This window comes from Gavialis gangeticus, unplaced genomic scaffold, assembly GCF_001723915.1.
Source record: "Gavialis gangeticus isolate Ggan-Ray unplaced genomic scaffold, GavGan_comp1, whole genome shotgun sequence".
Classification (NCBI taxonomy): domain Eukaryota; kingdom Metazoa; phylum Chordata; order Crocodylia; family Gavialidae; genus Gavialis; species Gavialis gangeticus.
The window spans coordinates 2,660,640-2,673,210 of NW_017728996.1; the positions used below are offsets into that span (position 1 = coordinate 2,660,640).

General features: G+C 46.3%; 1 long non-coding RNA gene across 1 annotated transcript in view; it reads left to right on the plus strand.

Annotated features, from left to right (window-relative positions):
• LOC109288351 overlaps nt 1–2,532 on the plus strand; it is a 10,570-nt gene extending 8,038 nt beyond the window's left edge. The window contains exon 3 of the long non-coding RNA XR_002095110.1: nt 2,444–2,532. This is a non-coding gene — a long non-coding RNA (uncharacterized LOC109288351). The remainder of the gene's footprint in view (nt 1–2,443) is intronic.
• The last annotated feature ends 10,039 nt before the right edge of the window (nt 2,533–12,571 follow it).

The following is a 12,571-nucleotide window of genomic DNA, read 5'->3' on the forward strand; positions in this document are numbered from 1 at the left end:
GGAGGGAAGGTTTAAGTTGGACATCAGGAGGCGCTACTTCACGGTCAGGGCGGCTAGGGTCTGGAACCAGCTTCCAAGTGAGGTGGTGCAGGCTCCCACCCTGGGGGTTTTTAAGAGGAGGTTGGATGACCACCTTACTGGGGTCATTTGACCCCAGTGCTCTTTCTGCCATGGCAGGGGGTCGGACTTGATGATCTGCTCAGGTCCCTTCCGACCCTAGAAGCTATGAAACCTTGTCAACCCATCGGGACACTTCATCGCATCAGGTCATGCCCAGGAACTGAAGGCACCAACATGGGGGGGGCTCAAGTATCTCTACACTCATGCTAGGAGCATGGGGAGCAAGCAGGAGGAACTTGCACTCCTGCTTGCAAGCAAGAACTTCAACTGAGTTGGGCTAACTGAAACCTGGTGGGACCCTAGCCACGATTGGGCAGTAAGCATTGAGGGCTTTAGGCTGTACAGATGTGACAGAGGAGGGAAAAAGGTGCGGGGGGTGTTGCTCTCTAGGTTAAGGAGCAATATACAACTTCTGTAATCAAGATGGGTTCAGAGGACAGGCAAATTGAGGTATTGTGGGTCAGAATACAAGGGGGTTGGGGGAAAGGGACTTGGCAGTGGGAGTCTACTACAGGCTGCCACATCAGGAGGATGAGTTGGACCTGAATTTCTCCAGACAGCTCTCAGAGGCCGTACGGTCAAGGGACATGGCTGTCCTGGGTGGCCTAAACTACCTGGACATCTGCTGGGAGGAGCAGTCAGCCAGATACAACCGTTCAAACTATGAAACTATGAAACTATGGAACTATAATCTGTTCACATAGGTTCTTAACCTGCGTCTGGGACCTCCACCTAACGCAGGAGGGATACGGTCCCGCTAGAGGAGACGCCTTACTGGACTTGGTGCTGGCTGCAGGGGATGACCTGGTGGGGCATCTACTGACACAAGGTGACCCAGGGGCCAGTGACCACCACTTGATTGAATTCACTGTCCAATGTAGGGTGGGAAAGAAAACCAGTAGGGCAAAAGTACTAAACTTCAAAAAGGCCAATGTCAGTGCGCTCAGGAGATTAGTTAGTGAGGCACTGAAGAACAGGAGGATTGGTGAGATGGGGTCCAGGAAGGGTGGTCGTTCCTAAAGGGAGCAATCCTACAGGTGCAGAAGAAGACAATCCCACCATGCAGGAAAGGGGGCAAAGGGGACAGGAAAACTTTTTCCCTGAACAGGGAAATCCAGGAAAGCCTAAGGGCCAAAAAAGAGGCATAACAGGCTGTGGAAGCAGGGGGTAGCTACCAAGGCGGAGCATACCTGCTTGGCCCACACTTGCAGGGAGGCAGTCGGAAAGGCCAAAGCAGAAATGGATCTTAGGCTGGTGACAAAAATTAAAGACAACAAAGTCCTTCTTCAGGTGTATAGTGAGCAAAAAGAAGGTGCAGGGCAGCATAGGAGACCCTTACAGGACAAACTAGGGCAATTGGTGACAGAGACGGGGGGACAAGGCTGAGCTCTTCAATGAGTTTTTTTGCTTCTGTATTCCTGAACACGGATTGGGACAAATCTCCCAGTTGGATCATAGACAGGCACAAGAGGGACACCAGCCCACCAACTGCTAGTGCTGACTTGGGGAAAGGGCACTTGGAGGGGCTGGACGTGTTTAAGTCAGCGGACCCGAATGAACTTCACCCAAGGGTGCTGAAGGAATCAGTCAGGGTCACAGCAGAGCTGCTGGCACGGCTGTTCGAGCGCTCGCGGTGCTCAGGTCAGGTCCCTAAGGACTGAGAAAGGGCCAGTGTGGTCCCTATTTTCAAGAAGGGGAGGAAGGATGAACCAGGTAGCTGTAGACTGGTTAGTCTCCCCTCTATCCTTGGGAAAACCTTTGAAAAAATTATTAAGGATCACATTTGTGGGAGTCCAGCGGGAAAATTAATGCTGAAGGGCAACCAGCACAGATTCATAGCAGGTCGATCCTGCCTGACTAGCTTTGTTTTTTTTTTATGACCAGGTCACAAGATGCTTAGATGCAGGAGTTGAAGTAGATGTCATCTACTTGGATTTTAAGAAGGTCTTCAATACGGTATCTCATCCTGTTCTCATAAATAAACTGAGCGGCTGTGATGTAGATGATTACAGTCAGGTGGGTGGCAAATTGGCTATGGGGTCGCACCCAGAGAGCGGTGGTGGACGGGTCGGTATTGGCCTGGAAAGATGTGGGCAGTGGAGTCCCGCACGGCTCGGTCCTTGGACCGGTGCCATTCAATGTCTTCATCAGTGACTTGGACAAGGGAGTGGAAAGCACGCTGTCCAAATGTGCTGATGATACCAAATTATGGGGTAAAGTTAACACACCAGAGGGTAGGGAATGAATCCAAGTGGATCTGGATGGGTTGGAAAAGTGGGCAGAACAGAATAGGATGCCGTTCAACAAGGAGAAGTGCAAGGAGAAGGAATCACCGGCACGCTTGCAGGCTGGGGGAGGACCTTCTCAGCAGCACGGCAGCAGAAAGCGATCTTGGAGTCATAGTTAACTCCACGATGAACACGAGTTGTCAGTGTGACAAAGTGCATTAGCAGGTGCATCATGAACAGGTCCAGGGAGGTGATACTTCCCCTCTACGCGGCACTGGTCAGGCCGCAGCTGGAGTACTGCATCTAGTTTTGGGTGCTGCACTTCAGGAGGGATGTGGACAATGTGGAGAGGGTTCAGAGGAGGCCACTCAGATGGCTAAGGGCCTGCAGGCAAAGCCCTGCAAGGAGAATTTAAGGGCCCTGGATCTCTTCAACTCCGCAAGAGAAGGCTGAGAGGTGAGCTTGTGGCCGCCTACAAATTCAGATGGGGGAAAGCAAGGAACAGGAGATGCTCTGTTTACCAGGGCACCCCTTGGAGTAACTAGGCACGACAGCCGCAAACTGACGGAGAGCACATTCAGGTTAGACATCAGGAAGAAAGTCTTTACGGTAAGGGTGGCCAGAATCTGAAAGGGGCTCCAGGGGAGGTGGTGCACTCCCCTACCCCGGGGGTCTTCAAGAGGAGGATGGACATGCACCTGGCTGGGTCATCTGACCCCAGTGCTCTTTCCTGCCCAGGGCAGGGGGTCGGACTCGATGATCTGCCAAGGTCCCTTCCGACCCAAACATCTCTGAATCTATGACATGCACAACAAAGTTACTCTGTGCATTTGCTAAATGCAAGGGCTCCAGAAAAGTGCTCCATGAGCGCCTGAAGTGCTGCTGTTTATCTTTGTAGGGTCAGTGCCTCCAAACATCATGGTTCATTCATCAATTAGCATCAGTGTCCTGCTAGTATTTTGATTGCTATTAGCTGAAGTCGATACCCACCTCCTTTTCGTCCGGTGCCGTAAATTGAAAGATGTGCTGGGTAATTTCCAAAACACATGCTTTCCTAATTGTCTCCCTGCTCCGTTCCCTGATCTGAGATGTCTTAAAGCAAATAACTGCATCCAAGTAACTGATTAATCACTCAAATTAAATTAAAATTATTGAGCCAATGATTTAACATATTTAGATAATGCCGGCATTCTCCAGTAGCACCGGTAATCCTTCTTCAGAATTGCTGCTCAGTAGAAAAGGGATTCAATTAATTGAGAGAGGAGTGTTTAGTACAGACATATGAAGTTAGGGCCTCAGATGATTGTGTAAGTTGTTGACACATTATGGTAACACCTTGTTATTTAAATGAAAACTTCAACAAAATGCAACTAGCCTAGTATTGAATTAATAATGGCATAAATCACCGAACACCCAGAGCAATAGATTCCAAAACGTTTTCCTTTTCTTTTTTTTACTAAGGACTTGCTTATGCATAGTTTCCTCTAATATAGCCTCAGGTGCCAGCAGCCCTGTGTCATTAATTTAGGTCCCGAAGTGTGTGCTCCGTGACCTGTGCAAATGGATCGAAATGCTAGTGGGGGTTCACTAATGGTTCAAACTCCAAGCGCTACTTCCATGCTTGCTCAGGCTTTCAGAGGGACGTGGTTGGCTGACCTTAGATGACACGTCAAGTGTGCCCAAAGACCTGCTCAACATTTTCAGTGAATTGCAAAAGATACCTAAGTGTGTGGAAAATCAACCGAGCCAGACAAATAAGCGCGTGTACTGATGAGTGTCTTGGGCCTTTTAACTGCCAACAGCTCAGGAAAATGGCTGCACCTAAAGCCAACTTTTAGTTGCTAGACTCCCAGGCATATAAAAGTCTATGACTTATGTCATCCGGTGCATTTCTTCCTTAGCAATATAAACGTCTTCATTATAGGTCTGCAAACTAGGCTATCCCTCAGGTGTTTATTTTCTGTTCACGTTGATGGGGCTTTTTGACAATCAAGATGCAACCCATTCAGGTGCCCTCCTTCTATAGGGGACCATATTGTTGTGATTGCAGACAGGCCGTGTCTCTGCCCCCACCTTGCAATCCTGCCTTTTTCAGAGTTCATATCCTAGGAAAAAACTCTGCTAAGCATCCCTGATTGAAAAGTGCGTTTATATACCCAGAAGTCGGGGAGTCACTTTCAGTGCATACAACAAACCCTGGAATATAATACACAACTTATTTCTGAAAGGCAGAATGAAGAATAAAGATCTTTTTTCCAGAGTTAAGGCTGCATAGAGCAGGGATGGTGCCTTTTATTCATCTGATTCATCCTCCCTTTCCTGTTCAAGTAAAGCTGAAACCCCAGCCCCCATCGGTGGGCCTATTCTTTTGAAAAGAGGTAAAGAATCTCCAGGCTTGTGAAACATGAGGAGAAAGACTAGGAGCAGCTGAAGTACAACAAAAATCCCTATGAAAAGTTAGCTTCACAGAGCAAGGAAGCAGGATGCTTTGATCCTGGGCAGAAAATCAACTTCCCTGTGCCCGAAAGCTTGTAAAGAACTTTTTTTTCCATCTATTTAGTTGGCCTCATAAAAGAGATCACATCTATCCAAAGAGCCTTGCCTGCCTACTTCCTTGGTCAATACATATACTGCAATCTTGGGGGGCTAATTCTGGGGAAAAGAGATGTAGATTATATGCAAGAAAATATGGTATTATTCCAACACAGTTAACATAGGTGTAAGAGCTGCCATTGCATTGTAATAAAAGAAATGGTGCTTGAAAGCTATCATATCCCATAAAGTTTGTCCGTGAGACTGGAGCCTTCCAGCAGTTCAAAACAGATCTCCAATGGATGCATTTGCAACATCCCTGCGCTGTGTCTTCCATCTACTCTAAATTCCAGCTGAATATTTCAATCTGGATTTGATTTCTAACTTTGTTTTTTAATCTGCCATGTAAAAACAAAGCCATTGAGGCTGGAGAGTGTATTATGTCATATGCAAGGGAGGTATAATTTACCAACCACTGTTTCTTTAAATAACATATGATATCATAGGGGTACGTAAGTGAGAAGTAATCCAATGCGACCTATTGCAATGAGACACAGCATCAGACATTTCAAAAAAGAGCTTTTAATGCCAGTTGCCCGTGAAAAATGTAGATAGCAAGCGCGTGACCTCAGCGCCTGCAACGGCAAATAAACAACATAAACAAACGTGTACCTGCTCTGCCCACAAGCTCTGGTTCATCAACCGTTATCTGAAGTTCCACGAAACCATCTGGCCTTCCTCGAAACATAATTCCTGCGTTCAGTGCTAAAGGCCTTTGGCAATGTAGCAAGAGACTCATCGAAATGCAAAACTATTTTGAAGTGATGGAAACAGTCCCAACTTACCTGCCAAACCAGCATGAGTTTCACGGGAAAGGAACTATGTGTTTCCTCCCCCACCACCTCTTCAGGACGTGGAGGCTGGGGAGGTGGAAGGAAGCTGGGGGGATAGCAGGGATGGCATCCCTGCAGCATTTCTCCAACTGGAGTTTTGTGTCCATGACTTTTCAGACTTATTTACCCAGCTGGGGAATAAGAGGAGCTTCCTGTCCCAGTGGGAATCCCTTTCACAGGGCAGGGCCATCAGAGCATGACCAATTCGTATCCAAAGCAGTGGCGCTCACAGGCCTTCTCCAAAAAGCTCAGAGGGGTTTCTCTCTATCCATTCACTTTGCAAATCAAATTTTCTTTCTGGTCTGATGGGAGCAGCCCAAAAAGCCTTTCATTGTTCAGTGAGGAATGATGTTCAATATGGCTCAAAACCTCAGAGCAGCACAGAGCATGCTGCGACCAGTTCTTAGCTAGCATTATTCACGATGCAGAAAGAGATGAAGGACCAAGAAAAGCAAAGGCAGGTAATTAAGGCCTGAGGTTCAGAGAACGTGCTGAGAGCCTCCTGCCCACAAGGAGCTCAGTGGAGGTGCAAATACCAGGCATCCCTGAAATGCTGCTCCAAGGAGGTTGTTTATACAGACTCCAGGAAGGAGGGAGAAACAATGAAGTCTGAATAAAGAGATACAGAGCAGTGGGATGGAAATGTAACAGCTATCAAGGCAACTTCCTTTTAGTTTGATGAAAACTCACTTCTTTCTTCTTTGGCAATGCCTCACAGTCGAGGATGATTGTCTTCATGATTGCCTTACCTATGGGCCCAAAGATGGCTGCTGAGGCCAATTTGGGATCAACAAGCTCTACTGCAACTTGGACACATGTTTCCATGGTGGCCCCAGATTCTTGGTTTGATCCACGATATGTTGTTTCTGCTGCTCCCACTTTTCCATCTTCTGTTGTCATCATAAATTTTCAACATACTGAGATCCCTGCAGCAGACTTTTCCTCCATTTGTGGTGGTCCTGGATGATCATCTCCCAGGAGTTGATGTCAATGTTACATTTTTTTCAAGTTGGCCTCAAGGATGTCTTTGAAGTGCTTTCTCTGCCCTCCTCTTGAGGTTACGCCTTGACCAAGCTGGAAGAATAAAACTTGCTTCACGAGTCTAGAGTTGGATATCCAGATGATGTGGTCAGCCCAGCAAAGTTGATGTCAGATGATCATTGCCTCGATGCTCGTGGTATTTGCTTGCAAGAGGATGCTAATGTTTGGTGCGTCTCTCATCCCACTGGATTCGAGGGATGATACTTTTCCAACAACTTGATTTCTCCTATACATTGTCCACCTCTCAACTCTGTACAGTAAGGCCAGGATCACAACTGAATGATACACCACAAGCTTCATTTAAGATCTGATCTTACAATCTTCAGACACTCATTTCCTCAGGTGTCCTAAGGCTGCACTTGCATATTTGAGGCAACGTTGGATTTCTCCACTGATATCAGCCTTCTGCGAGAGATGGCTTCTGAGGTATGGGAAATATTCAGTGTTCTCCTGAGTCTCAACATGAATCTGAATTACTGGAGCAGGGGACTGCTCATTAAGAGTTTGTTGATGCAGGACCTTAATCTTCTAAATGTTAAGCTTCAGCCCCATTTCCTGGTATGCCTTGGTAAAGACGTTGACTATTGCCTAAAGATCTGCTTCTGAGTGAGAACACATTACAGCATCATACGCATACTGGAGTATTGAGATTGGGGTGGTCTTGGATTTGGCTCAGGGTTAGCTGAGATTAAACAGCTTGAACTCACAATGAAGCCATAGTTACAAATGGGTGGATCACGCCAGTTCCTCAGTGCATTTAACTAGCTATCCTGAAAGGTTTACTCTCAAAGGGTGCATACATGTGTACTTTCTGACAGTTAAGTTGACTTAACTTGTCAAAGCATACACACATACGTGGAGTAGAGTCGACTTAAATGCGGCATAAGATAATACATCTCCGAGGTGCAAGATAATACACCCCCAAGTCACAATAGTTAAGACAACTTACCTCCCAAGATGGCTGCCACCATGTCAAAGAGCTGTACATGCGTACACTCTGACATGGCTTAACTTAAGTCGCCTTATTTTAAGTCGGCTTAGTACATGTGTACCCGCCCAAAAGTATTTGCTTGAACTACTTTGCACACAATCCTGGTTCAAATCTTCCCTGGTGGAACACCAACCAGGAGAGACTCTGAGAGCTGGATTTCTATGACATTATTTATATTGCTTATATCACAGTGGAGCCTTCCCGCTTTACAATAATAGTAGTAAGATTAATATTGTAATAACAATAAAGTCTCAAAGCTCCAAACAAAATCAAGCCCACAAGGTGCTAGCTGCTATACTGAGAGAACTTGCCTCCAAATTACTTGCAGTCCAGATAGGTAAGTTGGACTGAAGGCGAGGTCCAGGTCAGTCACAGCTGGAAATTGAACTCAGATTTTGCTGATTTATCTCCTGGACCACAATACTCTGCAGTTATCCTGGCTGCCCTCCAAGAAGCAGGTTAGGTCAGACACGCCGGGGCTAGCTCACACCTCTGTTCAAAGAGGAGGAAAGTGGGCTTTGCTGTCACTTGATCCAGGCTGTGCTCAGCTGGTGACAGATCGAGAGGTAATGCTCTCCAGCACAATGCTTGCAAACCTGGAAGATTATTTCAGGTATGAAAGAATGGGTTATTTCAAGATGCCAAGTTCCAGACACTCAACATGGGCAGCTAGTTAAGTGGCCTGCTCAGAGAGACAGTAAATCAGTAACTCCCTCCCTGGTTAAAGCAGCACAGCTTGGCATTTGTCATCCCGGGGAGATGGGGGGAGATGCTTAATATTGTGAAATAATGGGAAAACTGTCTCCTGCTGTTCAAAACTATCTATCACTGTTGGGCAACTGTGTTTCTCAGGTATGAAGACCAACGGGTCTTCACATACTACCTTATCGGTGAGTAGTAGGGTACAGCTCCCTTCCTGGTAATCTAAATACTTCAGGCTTTCTGGCACCTCTCCACTGCAGAGGTAGGCCAACAGCAATTACAGCCTGTCAGCATTTAAAGTAACGGATAACTGCAGAAGTTCAAAGATGAATCAGATAAGTAGATGCCTAATGTTCTCCCATCATCGTACAGATGATGCACAAAAACGCATGCATCAATTTAATGTCATGACGTCTGCCTGGAACATGCTGTTCTGCTGCACCAAGCCAGAAAGGTTACTCACACCTGCGCTTACACAAGTCAGAAGGCCACTTCTTTCCCCAGAGAAAACAAGAGTTTGATCTTGACAGATGGAGCCTTTTCACTGCCCGAAGGTGTTTCTCCTTTCACCCTTCGTTTGTACTTACCGGGGATGGGCACAAGCCAGTGCTAGCTCTAACACACCCAAAAGTCAATGCTGTTCAACTCAAGCGACCTCATCCCTAACTTCTGGGAGGGGCAGTGCAGAAAGCAGCCTCATATATGCAGCTTCCCATGGGATGGTCCCTGACTTCACATTGCGAGTGCCCTCTAGATTGCCAAGGCCAGGTCTTTCTGTGTTAGCCAAGTCCTTGCAGCTGGGCATCTCTGCAGTCTCTGCTTTTTCACCTGCTAAGGATCCAGCCAGCTGCTTCTGTTATTTCCATGGGGCTTCTAGGGGGACCAGATGAGACCCCCGGGGAGGAAGGGCAGCAAAAGCTGGCACTAAATGAGACAGGACTGGATGATGCTCTAGCCTGGGTCCTTCCATCTGCCCAACATTGACATGCCTGCTCCTAGTCAGCAATGACCAGTCTTGTGGGCCACCTACAACCTGGAGCGACTGTGAAGCTAATGGGCCATTAAATACAGAGACAGTTGCTGTGGACGGTCACGTTTTCCACCCCATGGGGATGTGCCCAAACCTCTTAATAAAGTGGGCGTTTCAATTATCGTGTCACTACGATGTACCTTGAAGAGCCAGGTCTGACATTAGTCCTCCCGGAAAGGACATGGGAGTACTGGAAATACTGATTAGCAGGAATCCTGGTTTTCTCTGATTTAAAAAAAAAAAATCCCCAATTTTTGGTTAAAAGAAAGTAACCCTAAATCCACATTTTTCTATGAATATGAATGAAACACCACCAAGAGATAGATGGATAGATAGATAAATGGTATCTATCTATCTATCTATCTCTTGGTAGTGTTTCATTTATGTTTGCTATACACACACACACACACGCACACACACTCACACTCACACACACACATTATATATATATAAAATGGTGTTTCATTTTCATATGTCCACCACTAAGATAGATGGATAGATAGACAGACAGACAGATAGATAGACAGATAGATAGATAGATCGTGGTGTTTCATTTTAATCATGGAAAAATGTGAATTTGGGGTGACTTTTGTTAATGAAAAATCAGAGATTTTTTTAAATCAGAGGAAACCAGGATCCCTGCTGATTAGCCAACACAGCGATGATGTCATCTTGGAAGCACTGACAGGGGAATGATGTCACTTGTTCCACCTATAGCACCTGTCTCATTTCATCCACCTATAGCATGCAACGGGGGTGCCTGGAGACTTCGTTTCTGAGCCCTGTTGCTAGCTGTTGTCATCAGATGTCCATTGGGGTTGGACTTCATGATCTTTCAAGGTCTCTTCCAGCCCTTGATGTCTAGCATTGGAAACAGGTGATGGGGGCTCGGCTGCTTCAGCAAAGCATCCTTCTCTATGGGGGTTTATCCGGGGACAGGCCTTGGGCCTGCTCTACAGAGACCACCCGCCCTAACGAGCGGGCTGAAGAGCCCAGCCACACGTTTCTAGGTGAGCCCGGTCCCCTGGCACCGACTCAGCTGAAGCCAGAAGGCGCGAGCAGCTCTTCCTGCTGCATTAGCCCCCATTTCCTCTGCGCTCCCAGAGCACAGGGTGCATATATATCACTTAGCATGGCCACGTTAAGAATATGATTGTCAGCCTGGGTAATTTTCCAGTGACAGCTAGAAAAAGAAACAGCTGAGCCACAGAGCTCCAGCTCCGCATGCCATCTATTTCTACTGTCAGTTCCAAAGAGATCTTAATTATAATGGCTTTTGGTGCTCATTCCTTCCTAATGCGGTAACAGGGAGATGACTGCAGCCGTAAATGAGTGATCATTCTATTCCCCGCTGGGTAGTAAAGCTGGTTGTCAGGATGGGGGGGAAGGCACACACGAAACTGTTCCCCAGTTACAGTTCACTTTGCACACTCTATTTAAAATTGAATTTAACTTGCTCATAGCCGCAAGTTACAGTGTGCATGTGGTAATTGTACAAGGAACGGGGAGCGAGAGAGAGGCTTAATTGGTTCCACAGTCTTGAAACAGCAAGGGTCAGTTTTGCATTAGCTATAAATACAAATGATGAGTCCAACTCGAAAGTCTTGAGCTTTCCAAATACTGAGTGGGTTTCATTGTTTCCTAATCATTCCTCGTTGGAGCTCAGCGAGCAGCTGTGTCAGCTCAGTGACTAAAGTTATTTACTCTACCTAAATTAAGACAAATTACTTCAAGGGGCCAATCATTTTTCTCTTCTCACATGTAACTAATGTAACATTCAAAATATTTCCAGTCAAGGCAGCCTAGGTTTTGGCCCAGTGCACGTTGCAACCGTGATGGGGTCTCTGCCAGTCTGTGAGAAGTGAAGCCTGCAGGCCTGGAGGCACCTAGGTAGAGATGACGACTGGCCTGACTATGGCCAAGGGCTCCAAAACTGCAATTTCCAGAATCAAGGTGGACGTATCCCTTCAAAAGAAGTGACACTGCCTGTTTGGGAAACCCTCTCAGAACTTCCCAAAATGGAAGAGAAGTGTACAGATGTTCTGGAGAAAAACTTAGCAAGACCACCAAGGCCTACACAGCATCCAGCCTTCTCCAAAACATGCCAGCCAACTGAGACAAAAGATATGTTTCTTCTAATATGAAATATAAAAGACCCAAACTAGGAGATGGTCAAGTATGGAAGGACAGCAGAGAGGACTTCTCTACCTGTCAATGTCTACATCAAATGATAACCGTAGCTGCAATTTTCAAGGGAACCCGAGAGAATTAGGTGCCTGAATCTCACTGGAAATTGAGAAATACCAGCTTAGGAGACTGGAACTGAATTAAAAATACCAGTTTAGGGACCTGGAACTGAATTAGAAATACCAGTTTAGGAGCCTGGAACTGGTTTCCTCCTGCTGCACCAATGGGTGTCATCTCTGTCATTCCAGATCTCTGCAAAAACCATCCCAGCTTATTAATTACAAACTCAGGGTTTGGTATTCAATGGTGTGCCATGAATTACTAAGCACAGGTGCATATAGTAATTATGCTTAATGAGAGTTAAAACCACCTCCACCCCTGTATAATTATGAAGAAAGTCAAGTCCTCATTTATAAACTCTCCTCCCATCCTGGTGTTTTCCACAGTGCCATTTACAGACACTGGGTTGGAGTCAGGGATGATAAATCATTGTGTAAGTCACACTTGTACCTACACCACTTGTATAACAATGCACAACTTACACGCACGTCCGGTGGAAGGCCAGGCCTGTTGCAGGAGAAACCAACCAACAGGAAGATGTAAGATAAAGCAGGACTCGGGCATCTTACATTTCCCCCACTCTCCTTCTGCAGAGACTTCCCCTCATGCATATTCAGAGAGAGGAATATCAGAGCCAATATCTATCACACAGATCTTTACAGCAATACAACCCTGACTCTATGATAACTGGCAATTTTATTATTATCCAACTTGTGTGTGCATGTGTGTGTGTGTTTTATGGTAGAAGATTGTGTGTGTGTGTGTGTGTGTGTGTGTGTATATATAT